The sequence below is a fragment of the Sorex araneus genome, chromosome 5 (genome assembly GCF_027595985.1).
Source record: "Sorex araneus isolate mSorAra2 chromosome 5, mSorAra2.pri, whole genome shotgun sequence".
Lineage (NCBI taxonomy): Eukaryota > Metazoa > Chordata > Mammalia > Eulipotyphla > Soricidae > Sorex > Sorex araneus.
In genome coordinates this window covers 169,682,517-169,705,375 of record NC_073306.1, presented here as the reverse complement: position 1 = coordinate 169,705,375, position 22,859 = coordinate 169,682,517, and the positions used below count along the sequence as shown (strand labels likewise).

The 22,859-nt window shown below is 38.1% G+C and overlaps 1 pseudogene; it reads left to right on the top strand.

Moving 5' to 3' along the window:
* The first annotated feature begins 663 nt into the window (after window positions 1-663).
* The window catches only part of LOC129405034 (histone H3.1-like), a 34,266-nt pseudogene continuing 12,070 nt past the window's right edge, over window positions 664-22,859 (top strand).

The window sequence follows — 22,859 nt, the reverse complement described above, 5'->3', positions numbered from 1 at the left end:
TTAAGTTACAGAGCAAGTTAGGGAAAGCAATGCTTAAAGTTCAAACATCACCCCCCATCACACAAGCACTTATGGGATTGTATAGCCTTAAATAATTGGATTTAGCTTGACACAAACATGCCCCTAACTCACTACACTCTTATGCAAAGTCATGGGTCATGAGGTAGTTGAGGGAGAAGGGGAAAGCACAGTAGGATCAAAAGGCAGATAAGGATCAAAGGCAGATCTCCAGCATCCCTTCAATGCAGTCGTGATGCCCAGCAGCACAAATGTCCAAACCTTGGGGCACTGCAACCAAGTCTGTATATGCACATTAACAATTTTTCAATCAATTTTATGCCAGCATTGCAAGAAAGAGGAAAGGGGAAGAAAAGAAATGGGGTGGGAGGGGGTGTTAACATCTCAGAGTGGCAGCATGCATGGTTTTATTTCTTCATGTGGTCCCTGAATTCAATTCCCAGAATCCAAAAAGATTCAGATTTCATCTGCTTTTTATTTGGGGACCATATCCAGCAATGTTCCTGGGCTTACTCTTAGCTTATACTCGGAGATCACTCAGGGGACCATAAGGGGTGCCAGGGATGGAAGTGAGGTTGGACAAGAGCAAGGCAAGCACCCTACCCATTTTCTTAGACACAGAATATTACTAAGGGTGGTATCAGTATGAAAACTACCTCTTCAACCTACATAAACATGTCTTCTACTCTTCTATTTACTCGAGGTAAGTTAGCCTGTCTAGCAATTGTTAATACATGACTGCTTCTTACTAGATGAAAAGTGTTTCTGGATTAAAGAATTTAAAGTAGGCCAGCCAAGCAATATTTTTGCCAATCTAAGCCAATTTCCAAACATTTCTGACAACAGAACAAAGTTTTCAAAACGGAAATAAATAAATAAACCTCTTAATGCTGAGTGTTGGCAGAGTGTGGCTACTAAGTAGAGAGATGAGAAAGAATTTGTCATAATTCTCCTACTCAACATCTTTAGTAGGTTAGAGTGAACAGATAAGGTGCTTTTCTTCCATCAACCCAACCTGGACTCAATCCTGAGTACCCTTATAAGGCACTCCAGACTGTCAGGAGTGGTCTGTGAAAGCAGAGTTAGAAGAAAGCCCTAAGTACTTCCAGATGTGACTCAAAGAAAAATTATAATGTCTCATTGTTTTTGAGCAATGATCTGCTAATAATGCACATTATGATCATTAATATTCTCTAGGGCATATTGTTTTTCAGTAAATAATATGATCCATGATTATAATTACTAAGAATAAAATTCATACATGATGTGATTTTTAGTTATTTTGTATGATTTTTTTCCTAAAAAATAAAACCACATGAAATAATCATATAGGCTTATTTTTCTAGACAATTTAAGTTGCAAAGTTGATAGCAAGACCAAGTACAAAAAAGTAAAGGGAATGATAGGTGAGGGTTGGCAGAACTTCCTGGCTTGGCTGCAATGCAGGTTCTATCCACAGCACCATGTATAGTCCCCCAAAGTCTAGCAGGAGTGATACCTGAGCACAGAGCCAGGAGAAAGCCTTGAGCACTGCCAGTTATGGTCCCAAAACAAAACAAAAATTTTATCTCAACCTAACTATATCAAAGTGGGCTGGAGCGATAGCACAGCTAGTAGTGCATTTGCCTTGCACACGGCCAACCTGGGCACAATTTTTCCGTCCCTCTCCGAGAGCCCAGCAAGCTACCGAGAGCATCCCGCCTGCATGCCAGAGCCTGGCAAGCTCCCCGTGTTGTATCCGATATGCCAAAAACAGTAACAACAAGTCTCACAAGGGAGACATTACTGGTGCCCGCTCGAGCAAATCCATGAACAACGGGATGATAGTGCTACAGTGCTCCCCCAACGACAGTGCTAACTATATTAAAGCACAAAGTTGGTTGACTTGTGAGCTACCAACGCCAAGACACAAGTCCCCTTCAACTGATTATTCATCCTTTTACCTCAGAGCTGACCTCGTTTTGGCAGGAAGTCTAGCAGCTCAGGACAAGCCCTAGCTGCACAATCAGCATTAGAGAGAATTCCTCTAGTAATTTCCACAGAAGAACATATTTTATTTCCAATAAAATAAAGAAAACACTACCTTGTCACTCACTCTCTCTGAGTGGATTGCACACCCACCTTTCCGAAGTAAGCCCCAGAGGCCAGCATGTAAACCACACAGACATCTAAAGGACAAGAAACAAGTGAAGTCCAGACCTGAAACCTGAGAGCAAGGAACAAATCCCTCCAGAAGCCATTTGGCAAAAACAGGAGCAAGAGTGGACTTCCTGAGAAGTTAGTGTAAAATCAATGAAGAGAGGCAAAATTTCCCATTTTTTCCTTTAATTTGCATTATCTTGACTAGTCTTTGGAGTCCCTCTGCTGGGCTGTGAGCATTGAAAACATGGATGAATGGATTCTAAAGAAGGAAAATTGAATCTCTGCAGCCCTTTTCATGATGCGACTAGATTGTGGCCACATTAGAAAGAGCCGGAAAAAAAAAGTAGACTGGTCTTAGGTGCTGAGTTCTGTGGTGAGAAAGTCTTCCCACAGAGAGCATTCTTCAAAGTGTGTAGTTGCATGGGCAACAGAAATATTCCACAGCCTTTCTCTTCTCTCTTTACCTACACAGCATCTGGTACTTTCTCCCTGAAACTTTCCCACTAGTGCCTCTGACTGAAAATCAATATATAACACAAAGGCAGACAAATATATAATTTTAACCTTTGCAGCAGTCTTTGAAAAAGTAATAAAATTTCCACAATCCATTTTATTTGAGCTAATATACGCAGAATATTATTTGAGTAGGTCCATTTAAAATCATCACTGATATTTTTAACTCATTTTTTCTCTCTTTTCACTGAACTTGGGAATCCAATGTGTAACCACATTAAGTATGTAGAACCAGATTCCATACAACTCTACACCAGTGACCTCAAACAGCTTCTTCTGAACTGAGTTTTTCATTTTTTAAAAAAATCTTACATACAATTGTTTTCTGGCCTGACGTACAATTTTCCCCCTCTCTGTTCCTAAAACCCTTATGGCCTTGGTAAATATATTTTGTCCTTAATAATTTCACTGGGATATCATTGCATTCAAAAAACCTCACCCTTTCCAATAAAGGTTATATGGAACTCCTATGATTCTGTGTTTTCCTAGTCATTGGCATATCATGAAAATGAAAGAGTATTATAATCAAGAAGTCAAAATATATTGATAAAAATTAAAATACAATATGCTATGACCAAGGATTTTGTTTTGTTCATCATTATATAAACAAAATTACATTCACTTAGTGGAACAGAGTGAATATAATAGAATTATTTTTGAAACAAAGAAAAATGGATAGGAACAAGTTTAAATAAACTTGAACTCTTGCCCAAAGTCTTCAGTAGCATTGAAGTTTTCTGCTCAGTCATTCTATTTTCTCCTCAGTGATAAGTGAATTGAAATCTGTCAGTATCAATCTTTCAATTAACAGAATCACTGCACTGTAGCACTATCGTCCCATTGTTCATCAATTTGGTCGATGGGCACCAATAACATCTCCATTGTGAGACTGTTACTGTTTTGGCATATTGAATACACCACGAGAAGCTTGCTAGGCACTGCCGTGCAGCTTAGATACTCTCAGTAGCTTGCCAGGCTCTCCGAGAGGGACGAAGAAATTGAACCCAGGTCGGCTGCATGCAAGGCAAACACCCTACCCGCTGTGCTGTTGCTCCAGTTTGAACAAAATAAGTTCACATAAATTTAAATACAGTTTAGATCTCTGTCAATTTCATTTCTACCTATAAGAATATTTTACTTGGACATTGTTTGGTAGGAAATGTGCACTAGTGGAGGGCTGGGTGTTAAAACATTTTATGACTAAAAATTGATCATGAACAGCTTTGCAGCTGTGTATCTCACGGTGGTTCAATTTTTAAAAAAGAATATTTTATGTATTTGCATTTCTCTATACAAGAAATAATCATATTTCAATCATTTTTTAATTTATTGTTTGTCAGTTACTGTGAAGTAGCCTACATTAATTATATATTTTAATGTTATATATCTTAAGTAATACTTTGTGAACTTTTTTTTAATTCTAGTTTTAGTGGAATATATTGCAGTATTAAAAAGCTTAATCAATGACCAAATATATACACATATGTATATATATTATATATATCAGCTTTGGTCTTATCCTATAAGCATAATCAAGCTTCTTAATATCATAGATTATTGTTCAGATCAACCATTTTTAAATAAGTTTTCAACTGTGGTCTGTATCTTTTGATTTTTTTCCTTCCTATTACCCACTTGTTCTACTACTTAGCACTATATTCTTATTTCATGCCACCTTCCACTAATGGCATGTTCTTTGTGCCCTCTTTGAAGTATTCTGTGGGCCTCAAACTGAGAAACACTAGTTTCAACTATCTACTTCCTTCTACCCAACACTGAGAATCATGACTGTTTATCCACTATTTAACTATGAACCTGACCCTGTATCTTTTTTGACTAGTCTGATGTTAGAAGATACGGTACAAATACTTTGAGCAGCACTTGTTAATTGTTCATAACTTTCACTTATGGAACTAACAAAAAAATATTCAAGCCCACCTTGCATGCCCTTTAGCTTACAATGAGTAGGGCCTTCAAACAACTCAGTCAAGATAATTAACCCTCAACCAAACTTCATAGTCAAGAAAATAGTCAGGGCCTTTAAAGTCTTAAAGTCTCTGAGATATATTCGGGTCTTTAAGCACATGGATTTGTGGGTGGTTTATATACAACTTTTATTTCATAATAGCAATTTACACATTTGTAAAACAAAATAATTTTATATAGGACACAGTAGTATTATAAAGTTTAAATTTTGTGAAAGTTTTGAAGAATTACTCCCATCTAGAAAGCAATATATGTGTTAGGTATTATTTTAAAACAGAAAATAAAAAGATGTAGCCAAAGAGATTTTCAATTAACAAGCTAAAATCAATTAACGGTAAAATTTAAAACAGTAAATGATTGGAATCTGGTTCTGATTTCACTGATCTAATTGAAATACCAAAAAAACTCGGATTTTAGACTTTCCTTTATATTTTAATAAACATTTACTTGAAGAGCATCATAAATGAAACCTATCCATGAGAAATGTATCAAATAACAAATAAACAGTACAGTGAATCAGACAGACTTGAGCTCATTCACTAAATTTAAGAGTCTAAAATCCAGATTTTAATCTTGAAGAATATTGATCTAAAGTCAAGAGGATTTGTTTCTTTCTTAAATAATGAGTGTCACTGATAGGATTTTGTAAGGAAGAAATGAAATGACTTAAGTTACAGGAGTTGTTTCATTCTAGGCAGCCAGAAAAGTCTAACTTTTTAATTCCCTCTCTCTTGGTTCCCTATTTCTCGTGAGACTACTGGCAGCTCTTAATGTCTCTCATGAAGATTAAGTAAAATTAAGTTTCTTCACAAAATGTTGCAATAGAAGAGAATTAATTAAAAAGTGCTTTGGAAGAAGTACTTAAATACACTCAATTGTAATGATAGAATTCAAATCCCTGTAAATAAAAACAATTTAATCAAAATTAAGTTTTGCCATGGGATCACAGTAACTCTATCAAGCTGTAAAGACAGTGATTTTCTTTTAGACATCTTGGTATCTCTGTTCTTGCGTTGTGTTCTCTAAGACAGCAAGAAAGAAGTTTACACTTTCAACATTGCTTTAAATATTTAAGTGCATTTCTCTAATTCAGTGACAGATATTAGTTACCTCACGTGATACTCATATTCAATATTTTTAATGTCTTCACTTACTCTAGAAGAAAGAAAATTTATACTAATGTTTCCTAGTCATTTTTGCCAAGAAGCACAGTCCCATCAAAGGATGCAAAGGAGAAGACTGCTGAAGAGTTTCTATAAAGAACTGTGTTGTTCTGTTTAAAAATTGAGCCTTCCTATGAGTCAGAAAGAGAGAGACAGACATAGAAAGATTGCACTCATCTATGGTATATAGAATAACAGAGTGGGAGACTAACACCCAAGAACTGTAGAAATAAGTACCAGGAGGTTGACTCCATGGCTTCGAGGCTGGCCTCACGTTCTGGGGAAAGGTCAACTCAGAGAAGCGATCACCAACTACATTGTAGTCGAAGGCCATGTGGGGGAAGGGAGTTGCGGGCTGAATGAGGGCTAGAGACTGAGCACAGTGGCCACTCAACACCTTTATTGCAAACCACAACAGCTAATTAGAGAGAGAAAACAGAAGGGAATGCCTTGCCACAGTGGCAGGGTGGGGTGGGGGGGAGATGGGATTGGGGTGGGTGGGAGGGACACTGGGTTTACGGGTGGTGGAGAATGAGCACTGGTGAAGGGATGGGTTCCAAACTTTGTATGAGGGAAGTATAAGCACAAAAGTGTATAAATCTGTAACTGTACCCTCACGGTGATTCTCTAATTAAAAATAAATAAATTTAAAAAAAAAAAAAAAAAAAAAAAAAAACTTCAAACGATATAGAAAATTGATATTGAAGATTACTAAGTTCAGAAGAAAAAAGTTCTGTTGCAGGAATATATGAGGGTGTGGAGACAGATTTTTAAAAAGAAAAGAAAAAATATTGCATACAGAAATAGTTACACCCCTGTAAGTATAATGTATTATATTAATATGGCTTTGTAGGCATTATCATACAAGAAAGATTTTATCTGGAGCTAAAGTCATCAAATGCTAAAACTTTTTAAAGACCACATGCAGTTTTTACTTACCACAGCTTTTGTCTTTCTAATTGGGCTAAACCTACTAAGATTTTTTTTTTCTTCCCGTGTTAATTACTTCAATTGCAAATTTGGATAGCAAGTATCACTAAACATACAAAACTTATCTCATTATATTTGGTGTCTAGCCCAATGTCTATTTATGTGTCTGCTTAAAATTGGAAAAAAATTAAGAAATAAAACAAAATCAATGTTTATTAAAAAAAAAAAAAAAAATTGAGCCTTCCTTTAACATGCTATGCGTCTTGATCATAATTCTGCTGTCTGGAGTTTTCATAATCATCTTAAGTCAAATAAATATAGGTTTGTAAAAAGTTCCCTGAACTTTTAGGAATTTACAAACATAAGTAAAAGAAAATAAAGGAGAACCATTTAACTCTGTACTTACAATTATTGATATTAAGCTGTACACTTAAATATTGAAGATAGATTTCATAATAATTGTTTCTTACCACAATAGATAGATGAAGGAAGAATTTAGCTTATATAAAAGCACTTATTCAAACTCCTAAGTATTGGCTACTATTTGAATAAAAAAATTAAAGTGCATGGTTGAACTCTACAAGAAGAAAACATCCAACCCCATCAGAAAATGGGGTGAAGGAATGAACAGAAACTTTCCCAAGTAAGAGATAAGAATGGCCAAAAGGCACATGAAAAAGTGCTCTACATCACTAATCATCAGGGAGATGCAGATCAAAACAACCATGAGATACCACCTCACACCACAGAGAATGGCACACATCCAAAAGAACAAAAGCAACCTCTGTTGGAGAGGATGTGGGGAGATGGGGACCCTTATACACTGCTGGTGGGAATACCAACTGGTTCAGCCCTTTTGGAAAACAATATGGATGATTCTCAAAAAATTAGAAATTGAGCTCCCATTTGATCCAGCAATACCACTTCTGGGAATATATTCCAGAGAAGCAAAAAAGTATAGTCGAAATGACGTCTGCACTTATATGTTCATCGCAGCACTATTTACAGTAGCCAGAATCTGGAAAAAACCCGAGTGCCCTAGAACAGATGACTGGTTGAAGAAACTTTGGTACATCTATACAATGGAATACTATGCAGCTGTCAGAAAAAAATGAGGCCATGAATTTTGCATATAAGTGGATCAGCATGCAAAGTATCATGCTAAGTGAAATGAGTCAGAAAGAGAGAGACAGACTTAGAAAGATTGCACTCATCTGTGGAATATAGAATAACAGAGTAGGAGACTAACACCCAAGAATAGTAGAAATAAGTACCAGGAGGTTGACTCCATGGCTTGGAAGCTGGCCTCACATTCTGGGGTGAGGGCAACTCAGATAGAGAAGGAAACACCAAGTAAAATGTGGTTGGAGGCCATGCGGGGGAAGGGTGATGCATGCTGAATGTAGACTAGAGACTGAACACAATGGCCACTACAACGCCTTTATTGCAAACCACAACACCTAATTAGAGAGAGAGAGAACAAAAGGGAATAACCTGTCACAGTGGCAGGGTGGGGTGGGGAGAGATGGGATTGGGGGGGTGGTAGGGATGCTGGGTTTATTTGTGGTGGAGAATGGGCACTGGTGAAGGGATGGGTTCTCGAACTTTGTATGAGGGAAACATGAGCACAAAAATGTGTAAATCTGTAACTGTACCCTCACAGTGATTCACTAATAAAAAAATAAAAATGGAGAACAAAAAAATATTAAAGTGCAATTTTCCCAAAATTGGCTCACAATTTTCCTCTGCGTCTTTAGTATATTGTGTCATCCAACACTCATCACTAAGGGCATGTAACTGTCTATATCCTTTTTAAATGGTCAGGATCATTCTTTAAGAGAAGATATGGTGGACATGTGAGAAAATAAAAAACAAACCTAGACTTGACTCTTGTCTCTAATTCTTTACTAGCTATTCATTCCTGGTATTGTTCTTCTACTCGTTTCACTCTCAAATGTCCTCACAATTTTTAGAAAAAATAATTATCACCTCCTTGATGATTGAAACTGCTTACATTAAGCTCAGAAAACCTCCAGCTATATAAAATTATTCCCATAAGTCTTGGTTTCAATACCAATTTAGACTGTTATGCCTATATATGAATATCTAATAACTTAACTGACCGTGACACTTTAATGTACAGATTAAAAAAAAAGTCCTCGAAGTGTGTTTTCACATAACAACACCAAGGAATCTCTTCTTCATGGTAGTTGTTAGTAATCTCTCTCTTATACAGCTCAATAGACAGGTGGTCCATGTAATATATATTGCATTTTAGATAAAAGTCCTCTGTCAAAGTATCACCTTTAACAAGTTTTTATTATTTGTCATCCTGGAATCCTTATGGTTGCACACTGTGCTCTTCTTGGGGTAGGTAAATAATTATTGATAAAATTTGTTTGGTTATGGAGACATCATGATTTTCGACATATAAAAGTCACCTTCTTCATTTCAAATAGGAAAATAACATATTAAATATGATATTTATCCCTAAATTCCCAAAGGAAACTAAACTCTATTTGAAAATTAGGTAACTGATTTTTCTCCTAAAGAAATAAACCTGTGTTTTTTACCAAGCAATATTTCCACGGTTTCTATAATAAGACTTCAACATGAACTCCTTGTTGAAGAATTGTCACCTTGGAAACTGCCTTAAAATAAATTAAAACTAGAAAATCTCCCAGAAAGGAGCTATGGTTTTATATTTCATGCACTCTTGGATAAATAATCTCAAAAGATTACTCATTTGCTAACATAAAGAAAATTAACTGGATTAAAATTTCTTTTTATTTTTCTGAGACATGGGTCAAAGCTTCGTTTGTATTTATACATTCCTTACAACATTTCTTACAAAATGTTGATATACTTATGTTACTACTGATGTCATACAAAGATTAAATTTCTCAAACCCAATCTTAAAAATCATTTCATTAAGACTGTGATTAAATTACTATATTTGAGGTACAATAACTTTTTTTTCAAAGAGTAGTTATTAAGATCAAATAAGCTACCAGAATGCAATTTCCTCCAAAATAAAATAGCATTGCCATAGGCAATAGAAAGGAAGAACAAGAGAACTGGTCTTTAGTGGGAAGCTTGTCACGGGGTGGGACAGAAAGGGATAAATTAGGGAAGACAACACTAGGACATTGAGGGGGGGAGAAGCTACCTGCCACAGAGGCAGCCTGAAAGTGGGTGGGAAACTGGGGACATTGGTAGAGAATAGTGACACTGGTGAAGTGACTGGTGTTGGAAAACTGTACACCTGAATCTCAATTATAAATATTTTTGTAACTTTGTGGTTCATGGTGAGTCAAAAAATAAAATAAAATAGAATACAACTTTAAAAGGTTAAAAGGATCCTAAAAAAAGTATCTAGATTGTTTGTCATAAAAACAGATACCATTTATTAATGTATAAAAATGTAGATTTTTAGATGTGTATACTATAGATAATTTTGGTTTGTGGGCTATACCTGGCTGTGCTTAGGGCTTACTCTTGCATTGGTGCTCAGGGACCACCAGTAGCAGTGCTCTCAGGACCATATACACTGATGAGGAAGGAACTGGAGTTGGACATTTGCAAGACACGAGGATAATTTTAATGTTATCCTATGGATAATTTTAATGTCCTATTGGATATGCCAAAAACAGTAACAATAAGTCTCTCAGTGAGAGACGTTACTGGTGCCCACTCAAACAAATCAATGAGCAACTGGATGACAGTGACAGTGACAGTGATGGTTAATTTTAATGTTTGCCTGAAATTGTATCTTACTATTATTATTTTATGCAGGGAGATTGGATTTCCCCTGATAACTTGGGCGACATAAGTTTTCTTTCCATACACTGACGTGTTTAGGTAATTTATTTTTTAGTATTTTTTAAAGCACTAAATAACAATAATATAAAGCTTAGAAGCATTTAAAAATTCCAGCACTCGGGTGTATGGTGCCACCAACAGGTCAACCTGTACCTGTGGGTACAAGTGCATCAGCAGCCTGATGGTGCTGTCAGGCTTCCTAATGCCTCAGTATTCCACCATGCCTTTGACAGGACCTGAACAACTCGGGGCCAAGTTTACCAAGAACTAAAATGGGCAAAAGTTGGGTGTATGGGAGCCACTCCTACAAACCACCTCCAGCTCAGCTATGTAAGCTCATTTATTGGGCTTATTTCAGAGCCCCATAAGCAAATCTTGAAAAAGATCAAAAGTTGCAGTTTATCTCGGACCCATGCATGGCTGAACAGACCAGGTTAAATGGAAGGGAGGCGGGTTGGTTTGGTTCCCGCCCAGGCAGAGCTCCCAGCAGCTGCTTGCTCCCACAATCCAGAATCACTGCCACACGCCCAGTCTGACTCCACCGTTTCAGGATGGACCTCACCAAGATATAGCCTGCTGGAGCCGGAGTGATAGTACAGCGGGTAGGGCGTTTGCCTTGCAGGAGGCATACCTGGGTTCGATTCCCGGCATCCCATCCCTGGAACTGCCAGAAGTAATTCCTAAGTGCAGAGCCAGGAGGAACCCCTGAGTGAGCATCGATAGGTGTGACCCAAAAAGCCAAAAAAAAAAAGGTATAATGTGCATTTGCCTTGCACGTGGCCAACCCAGGTTTGATTCCTCCATCCCTCTTAGAGAACCTAAGATACCGAGATACTCTCAGAGATACCAAGAGTATCCCTCCCGCACAGCAGCGCCTGGCAAGCTCCTCGTGGCGTATTTGATATGCCAAAACAGTAACAGTCTCACAATGGAGATGTTATTGGTGCCCATCGACCAAATCGATGAACAACGGGATGATAGTGCTACAATGCAGTGATTCTGTTCAATGAAAGATTGATACTGACAGATTTCAATTCACTCATCACTGAGAGAAAATAGAATGACTGAGCAGAAAACTTCAATGCTACTGAAGACTTTGGGCAAGAGGTCAAGTTCATTTAAACTTGTTCCTATCCACTTTTCTTTGTTTCAAAAATAATTCTACTGTATTCATTTTGTTCCACTAAGTGAATGTAATTTTGTTTATATAATAATGAACAAAACAAAATCCTTGGTCATAGCATACTCTATTTTGATTTTTTATCACTATATGTTGACTTCTTGATTATACTATCCTTTCATTATCATGATATGTGGATGACCAGGATAACACAGAGCATAGGAGATCCATATAACCTTTATTGGAAAGTGTGAGGCTTTGATTGTTTTGTATTTTACATATCAGAGTGGCCGTAGTTCCAAAACTTCTGTTAACTAATTTCCTGCCAATTATATAAGCAGTTGCATCCATATATTTTATATATATGTATTGTGGACTGTATTCTTACAGCAAAATCAGCAAGAAAAAATGTAAAACTATTAAGAAAATAATAGATAAAAATCACACTTATGATACTAAACTGTATTTACCCATAATGGAAGATTATATCATTTCCTTTTAAGAAAAACAGTGTACAAGTTAGTATACCTGCATAATTCAAACCTGTATAATTCAAGAGTCAGCTTTATAATTCAGCTGAAAATGATACATGCTGTTAAAAAAAAAGAAAATAGAGAACACTGATTGTCAGTAGAGGTTGGGAGTATTGCTGACGTAAATGACAAAGTAAGGGGAATGTATTGACCTTGCAAAAATATATGACAAGTATTGGGCTTTTTTATTGTATTTTAATTATTAGTTACTATGATGGGTTTCTTTCTCCCTATGATTCCAGACACATTACCTGCTATTTTATTTATTTATATATACAGATAGATAGATAGATAGATAGATAGATAGATAGATAGATAGATAGATAGATAGATAGATGATAGAGAGAGAGAATCTCTCCATGAGATACACAGCTACAAAACTGTTCGTGATTGGGTTTCAGTCTTACAATGTTTGAACAACTATCCCTCCACCAGTATACATTTCCCACCACCAATGAACCCAGTTTCTCTCATCCTACCACCCCCCCCACCCACAGTCTACCTCTATACCTCTATGGCAGGCACTTTTCTTCTCTCTCTGTCTCTGTCTCTCTCTGTCTCTCTCTCTCCCCTCCTTTAGGGTTTGCAATACAGACATTGAGAGGTTATCATGTTTATTCCTTTATCTACTTTCAGCATGCAGAAATGTGGAAATGATTACTTCTTATCCAGAGTGATCATTTCCACTTATCTTTCTTGTAGTTGTCCTTTTTCTATCCCAACTGACAACTCCCAAGCACTTGAAGCAGACTTCCAACCCTGGACCATTCCTCCTGGCCCTTGTTTCTTTTCTTTTTTTTTGCTTTTTTGGTATCACCCAGTGATGTACAGGCGTTACTCCTGGCTCTGTACTCAGGAATCACCCCGGAAGTGCTCAGAGGACCATATGGGATGCTGGGAATTGAACCAGGGTCGGTCGCATGCTAAGCAAATGCCCTACCTGCTGTGCTATTGTTCCAGCCCCTTGGCCCTTGTTTCTACTCTCCCTGGGTATTAGTCTCATATTTTGATTTTTACATACCACAAATAAGTGCAGTCCATCTATGTCTGTCTCTCTCCTTCTGACTAATTTCACTCAGAATAATACTCTCCATGAATATCTGTTTATAAGTGAATTTCATTACTTCATTTTTCTTAAAAGGTACATTTTTCTTAACAGGTGCATCTCCATTGTGTAGATGTACTATAGTTTCTTTTTCCAGTCACCTATTCTCATCCACTCAAGTTGTTTCCAGATTCTGGCTATCATGAATAAATATAGAAGTGAAGATGGTGTTTCTGTTTTGTGTTTTTAAGCCCCCGGGGTATATCCCAGAAACGGTATTGCTGGATCATATGGGAACTCAATTTTTAGCTTTTTTGAGGAATGATTATATTGTTCTCCAAAAAAGCTGAACTAGTCAGCATTCCCACCAACCATGAAGAAGAGTCCCTTTCTCCCCACATCCATGCCAGAACTGTTTGTCCTGTTCTTTTTGATGTGTGCCAGTGTCTGTGGTATGAGACAATATTTCATTGTTTTGATGAGCATCTTCCTGATGATTAACAGCATGGAGCATTTTTTCATGTGTCTTTTGGCCATTATACTTTGAAGAAGTTTCTGCTCATTTCCTCTCACTTTTTAATTGGCTGGATTTTTTCTTGTAAAGTTCTACCAGTGCCTTTTATATCTTGAATATTAACTCCTTATCGGATAGGTATCACTGTATCACTGTCATCCCATTGTTCATCAATTTACTCGAGCAGGCACCAGTAACATCTCAACTCCTCCCAGCACATAAGATTTTAGCAGCCTCTCCTTACTCATCTTTCCCAATGATTAGAGACTCTTTCAGAGTCAGGGGGATGAGACCTATTGTTACTGGTTTTTGACATATCAAATATGCCACGGGTAGCTTGCCAGGCTCTGTCCGTGCAGGCGGGATTCGCTCGGTACCTTACTGGGTTCTCCAAGATATATATATATAGAGAGAGAGAGATTAGATATATATATAGATATATAGATAGATCTATCCATAGAGAGTAATATATATATAGATATATAGATCATAGTTATATATATAGATATATATAGATCTATCTATATATATATTACTCTCTATGATTGGTTATCTACTGTCTGAACTCCATCAAATGTGGTGTGGTAATTATGGAAAATGGGTAGGAAGTGTCTTATAATGTGTCAGAAAGTGGCCTGGAGAGTGGCGGTTGGGTGGTGGAGGTCGGCCTTGGGGTGGGGAGTGTTCTCCCTCTCCCCCTTCTGGGGTGCCCCAAGTGAAAACAGCCTGGCGTGGAGTGGATAAATTATTTTTCTCATTTCATGAGCTGTCTCTATATCTTGGTCACTGTTTCTTTTGAGATGTAGAAGTTTCTTAGATTAATGTTGTCCCATTTGTTTTTCTTTGCTTCCACTTGCTTAGTCAGTGGTATTTCATCTTTGAAGATGTCTTTAGCTTCAGTACCATGTAGGGTTCTGCATGCCATTTCCTCCACGATGCTTATGGATTCAGGTCTGATAATGAGGTCTTTAATCCATTTTGATCTGGCTTTTATGCCCAGTGTTAGATGACAGAAGTTAGAAAAGAAAAAGATATCAAAGGAATCCTGATAGAAAAGGAAGAAGTCAAGCTTTCCTGTTTGCAGATGACCTAATACTATAGTTACAAAATCCCAAAGAAACTGCAAAATAAAAACTCCTAGAAACAATCACATGTAAAGTGGCAGGTTAAAAATCTTTTTAACAAAAAGTCAATATCCCAAAGTCCATGGCTTTTCTATATAAAATTAATGAAAGAGAAGAGAGATTAGAAAAACAACCCATTCACAATTATGCCTCAGAAAAATCAATTATCTTGGAATTAGTTTAACTAAAGAGATGAAAAACCTACACAAAGACAACTACAAAGCAATACTTCAATAAACAAAAAAAGGATCTGAAGAAATTAAAACACATCTCCTGCTCATAGATTGGGAGGATTGACATTGTTAAAATGGCAATACTCCCCAAAGCTTTATACAGAATCAATGCAGGTCCTATAAGGCCTCCCACGACATTTTTCAAAGAAATAGATCAAACACTCCTGGAATTCTTATGGAACAACAACCCCCCACAAATATCTAAAGCAATACTTGGGGGAAAGATGTCAGGTACCATCTTCAAACTGTCCTACAAAACAGCAGTAATTAAAACAGCATGGTATTTGAAAGAAAATGAACCCACATATCAATGGAACAGAGTTGAATATCCTAACACTGACCCTCAATATATGATTACCTAATCTCTTATAAAAAGGCAAAAATATATGAAACGGGCCAAGAAAAGCCTCTTCAATAAGTGTTTGGGAAAACTGGGCAGCTACATGCAAAAAGAAAAAATGAACCCTGCTCTGTTATTTAGCAATGAGCTGTATGAGGCACCTGGGCTGGAGGAATAGTAAGGCAAGAGACTCTGGGCTCATTTTATGTCATAAACCATATTCAGAATGAATATGTGTACCAAAGTGAAAAATCATGTTAATCGAACCGGATAAAAATCACCTGGGACATTAGCTCAAAATGATATATTAAATTTACGTGCCAGGATCTATGAGGCAGGATGGGAGTGTGAATAGTGAATCTCATATTCACTATTCACAAAAATCACTGCACAAGATTATTTATGCTTGCCATCAAAGATTAGACTAGTGGCTTAACCTCTTTTAATTAATTTAAATTATCACAGATCCACAAAGTAAGACATGATAGGAATGAGTTACTCCAAAGAAGACAAAAATTAAGTGGAAGTAGTGTAGTCTTCTAGTGCTATCTTACTAACTAAAAGCAAGTCTGTTTTGTCACTGTCACTGTCACTGTCGTCCTGTTTTTCATCGATTTGCTTGAGTGGGCACCAGTAACGTCTCCATTGTGAGACTTGTTGTTACTGTTTTTGGCATATTGAATATGCCACAGGTAGCTTGCCAGGCTCTGCCGTGCGAGCGATATACTCTCGGCAGCTTGCCAGGATCTCTGAGGGGGTAGAGGAATTGAACTCAGGTTGGCTGAATGCAAGACAAATGCCCTACCTACTGTGTTATCGCTCCAGCCCCTATAAATGCTAATTATACTGGCTTCATTTTTATTATGAATCATCCTGCCTGGAATGCTGGATTTCAGTGAGGATTCTATTACTACATGTTGACTTGTAGGAATTTGGTCAAATTTGAGCCTAGGTTTGTACTTTAGGGGTTCACCTTGTGCATAAAAAATAACTTTTTTTATCAGAGCCCCAGGCTTGAAGTTGAGAATGTCAGTTATCTCTGAAGAGAAGGCTCTCTGGAAGGTGACAAAACCAATTATTTTCGGAAAATTAAAAGTAGAATGTCAACCAAATGCAGAAAAATCAAATTGCCTGAAAATATTAAATTTCTTAAAATTCATCAGACTACTGACCCAATATTAACATTCTAGAGACTGCTTACAGGTAGATGTGTATAATATATATATTGAGATATTTGAATTATTTGTACAAAAATATTACACTATATATTTAACTCTTAAGTACATTTTTGAGTCCTCTAAAACTTACAGGTTATTTAAATAGGACTTTATAACATAAACAGTGAAGTACACATATCATGTTATTTTTTTATATTTTAAACAGCATGTTCTAAAAATAAGGTAATTTAGGAAAAAGAAATTGCATTAAAAGATACTAAGTTAGGAGCAATAATTTGCTAAACTGAAAGCATAGAAGTTAACACTGTAGCAACCATGTTATCTAAATTGCAAAAAAAATTAACAATTAAAATAAAAAAATACTGTACTTTTGTTTAACAATATTAAGAGCCTAGACAGTTTATTTACAAGAAAATCTATAAGTGGACACACACAGTTCAATCTTAATCAATGAAGAGACAACTGTTAAAATTTCTGCAATTTTTCCATTACTCTAAAATATGTCAGTAGGGTTAATTTCATGTTAAATTAAAATAAGAATCATAATTCCTTTTAATTCATTATATGGCTAAAATTTCTTTTCTCTCAAAATTTTTCTGTTTCAAGTAGTGTTTGCACTAGTTCTTTGTGGCAAGGGGTGGGGGGAGTTGCTCAGGGGTGAAGTTTGGGTCACACCAGGCTATACTCAGTGCTCAGTGCTTTGTGATCATTCCTACTGTGGCTCTGGGTTCGTATTCATCATTGGGAATCAAACCTGCATCAGCTGCATGCAAAGCAAATGCCTTATTTGCTCGACTCTCATTCTGGCCTACCCTTTGCATCAATTCTAGAGAGGAATAAAATATGTGAGAATCTGGCTTTTATATTATTTTTAGCATTATCTATGTATATTTAAATGTAATAATTCAGGAGAAAGGAACCTTATACGGAGACTAAAATTTTTATAGTTATGTTCTGTCACTTTACTAATTCAAAAATGTTAAAGCATGGTAAGTGTCAAACTTACTCCTAGGAATAAATCTTAGGCTGACAAAATTTCTTGCTAACTCATCACATTGGATTTTTAAATGAAAAGTCACTGAAACTGAAACAAATTGAGTAATTTTTTGGAGTACTGACATCTTTACTTTATGTGTATAATGAAAAAGAAAACAAGATCTCATAATCAAAAGTTTTCAAGCTATTGCCCTGTCATTAACTTGGAGTCAAGAAAGTAACTCATTATCTAAAACACTTTGGAGGGAAATTGAAAGCAAGCTAGAATGTGTTTACATTGAGTAGAAATCAGCAAATTATAGCACGATGGCTGAGTTTTTTAATTATTTCTGACTCATCTTTTTTGAAGCACTTTTTTCCCCCATTAAAAATAAATAAACCACTAATAATAAAGTTGAACTTTTAGCAGAAAGATGTATCTATCAAATTTTTTAAATTTGTTTTTGTTTGGGGGCCCCACCCCCTGGTGCTCAGGGTTCACTCCTGGCTCTGTGCTAAGGGATCATTATTGGCAGAGTTTGGTAGGCAACTATATATGTGGTGCCAAGGATAGAACCAAGATCTGCTGCATGTAAGCCAAGTGCTCAACCTACTGTACCATCTCTCTGGCCCTCTGAATCACTGTATCACTGTCATCCCATTGTTCATCGATTTACTCGAGCAGGCACCAGTAATGTCTCTATTTGTCCCAGCCCTGATATTTTAGCAGCCTCTCCTTACTTGTCTTTCCCAATGATTGGAGGCTCTTTCAGGGTCAGGGGGAAGAGACTGTTATTGTTACTCTATTTGACATATCGAATACGCCATGGGAAACTTGCCAGACTCTTCCATGCTGGCCCTCTATCAAATGTTTTATGTAAATTTGCATGGTATTATAGCTTTTTATACCATCTGTAAGTCATTTGATGAAGCAGTTCATTTATTTCAAATAAAAGACTATATAAATTACATCTATAGGGAAGGCAGCCTGGAACGTGGTAGCAGTTGGAAAATGGAGGTCAGTTGATGAGGAATTTATCTGGCACCGGCAGGGTGGGTCTTATGGGTGTGATCCCTGGATCACCAGAGATTGGTGTTAGCAGGCAGAGGATCTCTATTGAGCCTGGTTCTGTGGGACTTCACTCATGCCTGAGGCTCGGCCCCAGTGTCCGGAAGGCGGGCATAAACACTTCCTACCTATTTTTTATCATTACTGCACCATATTTGATGGAGTTTGAATATGGTGTGAACCATTGGAAAACTTATAATGGCACTTAGAGGCTGCCCTAAAAGCCTCCATCCCTCTCGGAGAACCCAGCAAGCTACCAAGAGTATCCTGCCCGCACGGCAGAGCCTAGCAAGCTACCCGTGGCATACTCGATATTCCAAATATGGTAACAACAACGGGCCTCATTCCCTTGACCCTGGAAGAACCCCCGATATGGCAGCATTAAGAAGGTCGAACAAGGAAAGCTGATAAAATCTCAGGGCTGAACTAGTCTGCCAAAACGAACAAGGACTAAAATGACTGCCTACACTTTTAAAGCATGTATGCTGGCATCGGAAGCATCCATCGAGGATCTGATGGTGCAAGCGTCGAAGATCAAGTACAAGGTCATTGGATTGACCAAGATGAGAAGGTATCAAACACATCATGTCATTTCTGACACTGGAGAAGAATTGTTCCTCGGAACATGCGACAGTAGAGGCATTGGTGGTGTCAGTGTCCTTGTCAACATGAACTTGGCCATAAGCAATGATTCATTTAAATGTCTAACAACTCAAAACAGATGCTTATGTTTGAATAGATGTGGCTCATTGCTGGCAGTTTCTATCTTTGTTGTCTACACACCAACATCCAACTATGATGAAGAAGAAATTGAGAAATTCTACATAGAGCCGGAGAAGTTCTATAAAGAAAACCACACCTTCTACAAGGACATTGTCGGTGATTTTAACTCCAAGATAGGACCTAGAAGGTCACCTGAATAACTCCACATTGGGGCCCATGGCCTAGAATGGAAAGACCAGGGTGAGAGACTGTTTGAGTTCATCATGTTGACCAAGATCATCCATGGTAACTCACAGTTCCAGAAGGCCAAATCTAAATGTTGGACATGGGATTCTCATGGTGGACAGTTCCACAACAAAATTGACCACATCATATTCAATCGATGGTTTTGCCTGACCGATGTCACTGTTGTCCCAAAATTCCAAATGAGATCAGACCACTGTCTTCTTCATGTGAAATTATACTTCACGGAGCAGGGAGAAAGGACTGCAAAGTTTAAGAAGAGAATTCCCAGAATGACCACCAACTGGGAGCTCCTTGGCACTATTGCAGCAAATGGAAAGATGCTGTCATTGACATCAACAAGGAATATGATCGACTGGTTGAGCACCTCCATGATTGTGTGAGGAATGCAGAGAGAGAGAAATCCACAAAAAAGTCGCCTGTCTTTGGAAACTCTCAAGCTCGTTCGCCAACATGGTCTGGCACGAACCACAGGCAATCACAAGCTAACATCTGAGCTCACAAAACTGTGCAGAGAAGCGATAAAGGAAGACCTCAAAGGGAGAAGAGCAGCAGTGATGGCCAGTGCAGCAGAAGCCGGGAAAAGTATTCGCAACAGCCACCTGTCTTCACCAGCTGTAAGATCAAGATGACTGCCCTCTGATGTCCTAATGGATATACCACATCTACCAGAAGGGAAATGGAAAAGGTTATCCATGACTTCTACTCAGATCTCTTTGATAGCCACACCCACCTGCCCACATACCAAATTTCGCAGGATGGATATGTCATTCTCAGCATTCTCCCTTCTGAAATCCAAAATGCCATTTCATTGGTAAAGAAGCATAGAGACAAGGTCCAGACAAGGTCAGACCCAAACAGCTGAAGAATCTGCCACCTATACTCATCAATATGCTCGTTCAGCTTTTCATATGCTACCTGTCTGAATGCAAGTTTCTGTCCCAGTGGAAAACCAGCAGGACCATCCTGTTATACAAAAGGGGGACATCCACAACACTGGCAACTATCACCAGATCTGCCCATTGTCTGTCGTCTACAAGTCGTCTCAAGGCATCCTAAATAGGATTGGCAGAACACTAGACAAAGGACAACCATGCGAGCAAGCCAGGTTCTGAAAAGGATTCAGAACAATCGACCATATCCATGCGGTGATCAAGCTCATTGAGGTTTCACCAGAGTTCAAGATTCCGCTTTGTCAATCATTGATTTAAAGAAGGCCTTTGATTCTGTTGAGACTAAAGCGGTCATCAAAGCTTTAGCCAAACAGGGAGTTCAAACTCAGTACATCAGGATCCTCCATGAGCTGTATTACAGATTCACCACCAGGATCTCACCATTCTGCAAAGAAATGTTCATCAACGTAAAGAGAGGGGTTTGGCGGGGTGACACCATTTCACCGAAACTCTTCAGTGCCACCCTCGAGAAATTCATGCGACAACTGGAATGGTAAGGAATGGGAGTGAAGATAGATGGTCAGCAACTACATGACCTCTGCTTCGCTGATGACATCGTTCTAATAACACCAAATATCAGCCAAGTGGCATGAATACTGGCTGACTTTGACCGTGAGTGTGGAAAGGTTGGACTGCAGCTGAATCTCACAAAGACAATGTTCATGAGAAATGAATTAGTTCCTGGTGTTCCATTTGCCCTCAAAAGAATGAACATCTTCAAATGCAACAGTTATGTATACTTAGGTCTAGAACTCAACATGGCAAATGACCTGGCACCTGAACTGTGCAGGAGGAAGAGAGTGGCGTGGAACGCCTTCAAGAGTATCAAAGAAGTGGTTTAGCGGAGGAAGAACCTCTGGCTCCGGGCACATCTTTTTGACTCCAACATTCTTCCTGCACTAACATATGCCTCAGAGACCTGAGCCCTACAAAAACAGGATGAGAACACTATTTGGCTATCTCAGAGAGGAATTGAAAGAGCTGTACTTGGAGTATCACATTTCACTCAAGTGAGATAAGGAATCCAGAGTTCTGACTTCCATCGATGATCAAAAATCAGGGACGCTGTCTCATTTACCAAGGCATCAAAAATCAGATGGGCCAGACATGTAACGCTATTCAGATTTGACCGCTATACTAGAGCTGTTACAGACTGAATTACTTAGGATGTCAAAAGACCGCGTGGCCACCCACCTACAAGATGGTCAGACTTCTTCACCAGGACCTTTAATAAATGGTTTGAGGGTTTGGGGCTCTTCATGTTCCTACACTCCATTTTAGCAGACACCATTGGGCTATACTAGCATGCGACAGGGACGAATGGAGATATTACTGATTTCCACTTGAGCAAATCATTGAATAACGAGATGACAAGTAATACAAGTGATAAATGACATCTACCTACATTTGATGTTCAACACCAGATTGGTATATCGGCATTACCTTCTATTAAATCATCAACTCACGAAACTTACAGTTAAATAGAAAGAACAAAATTTCCTGTCATCATGGCACATTCATATTACAATTTTAGTCCAGGTGTCCATGGGCTGCATCTTCAGAAGCATTCTGAAGCGTTCAGAAACACTTGCAGCTAACTATAATGCCAACATAATTTCAAATAGCATAGAAATGTGGTCACCTCATTTCCTACCTTGGTTCCTGTCTTCCAGACCATGCCTGATAGAATGTGAGCCTCATTTTAACCCTGCAATTGTCACTGTCATTCCGTTGCTCATAGATTTGCTCGATCGAGCACCAGTAACGTCTCCATTGTGAGACTTGTTACTTACTGTTTCTGGCATATTGAATACACCACGGGTAGCTTGCCAGGCTCTACCATGTGAGTGAGATACTCTCAGTAGCTTGCCGGGCTCTCCGAGAGTGGCAGAGGAATCGAACCTGGATCGGCCATGTGCAAGGCAAAAGCCCTACCCATTATGTGAATGAATCTCTGACACTCAGCCTAATAATTAAGATCTTTGAATTCCACTACTGCTTCTCTCCATTCCATTGTTGTAAATTGTACAAAACACCTGAATCCACAATGATGACATGTGTTTACTCTGGTATATCACCAGCTGCCACTGGTTGCTGTTCCCAAACCATGTCTTTTGAATGGGAAAGATTTCCGCTATCTTCTCTACACCATCACTCATCCACTTCACCATGGAAAATACTAACCTGGGCTGCACTTGAATTAGTCTCATCCCTCATTTATTTTTGGACCATTTA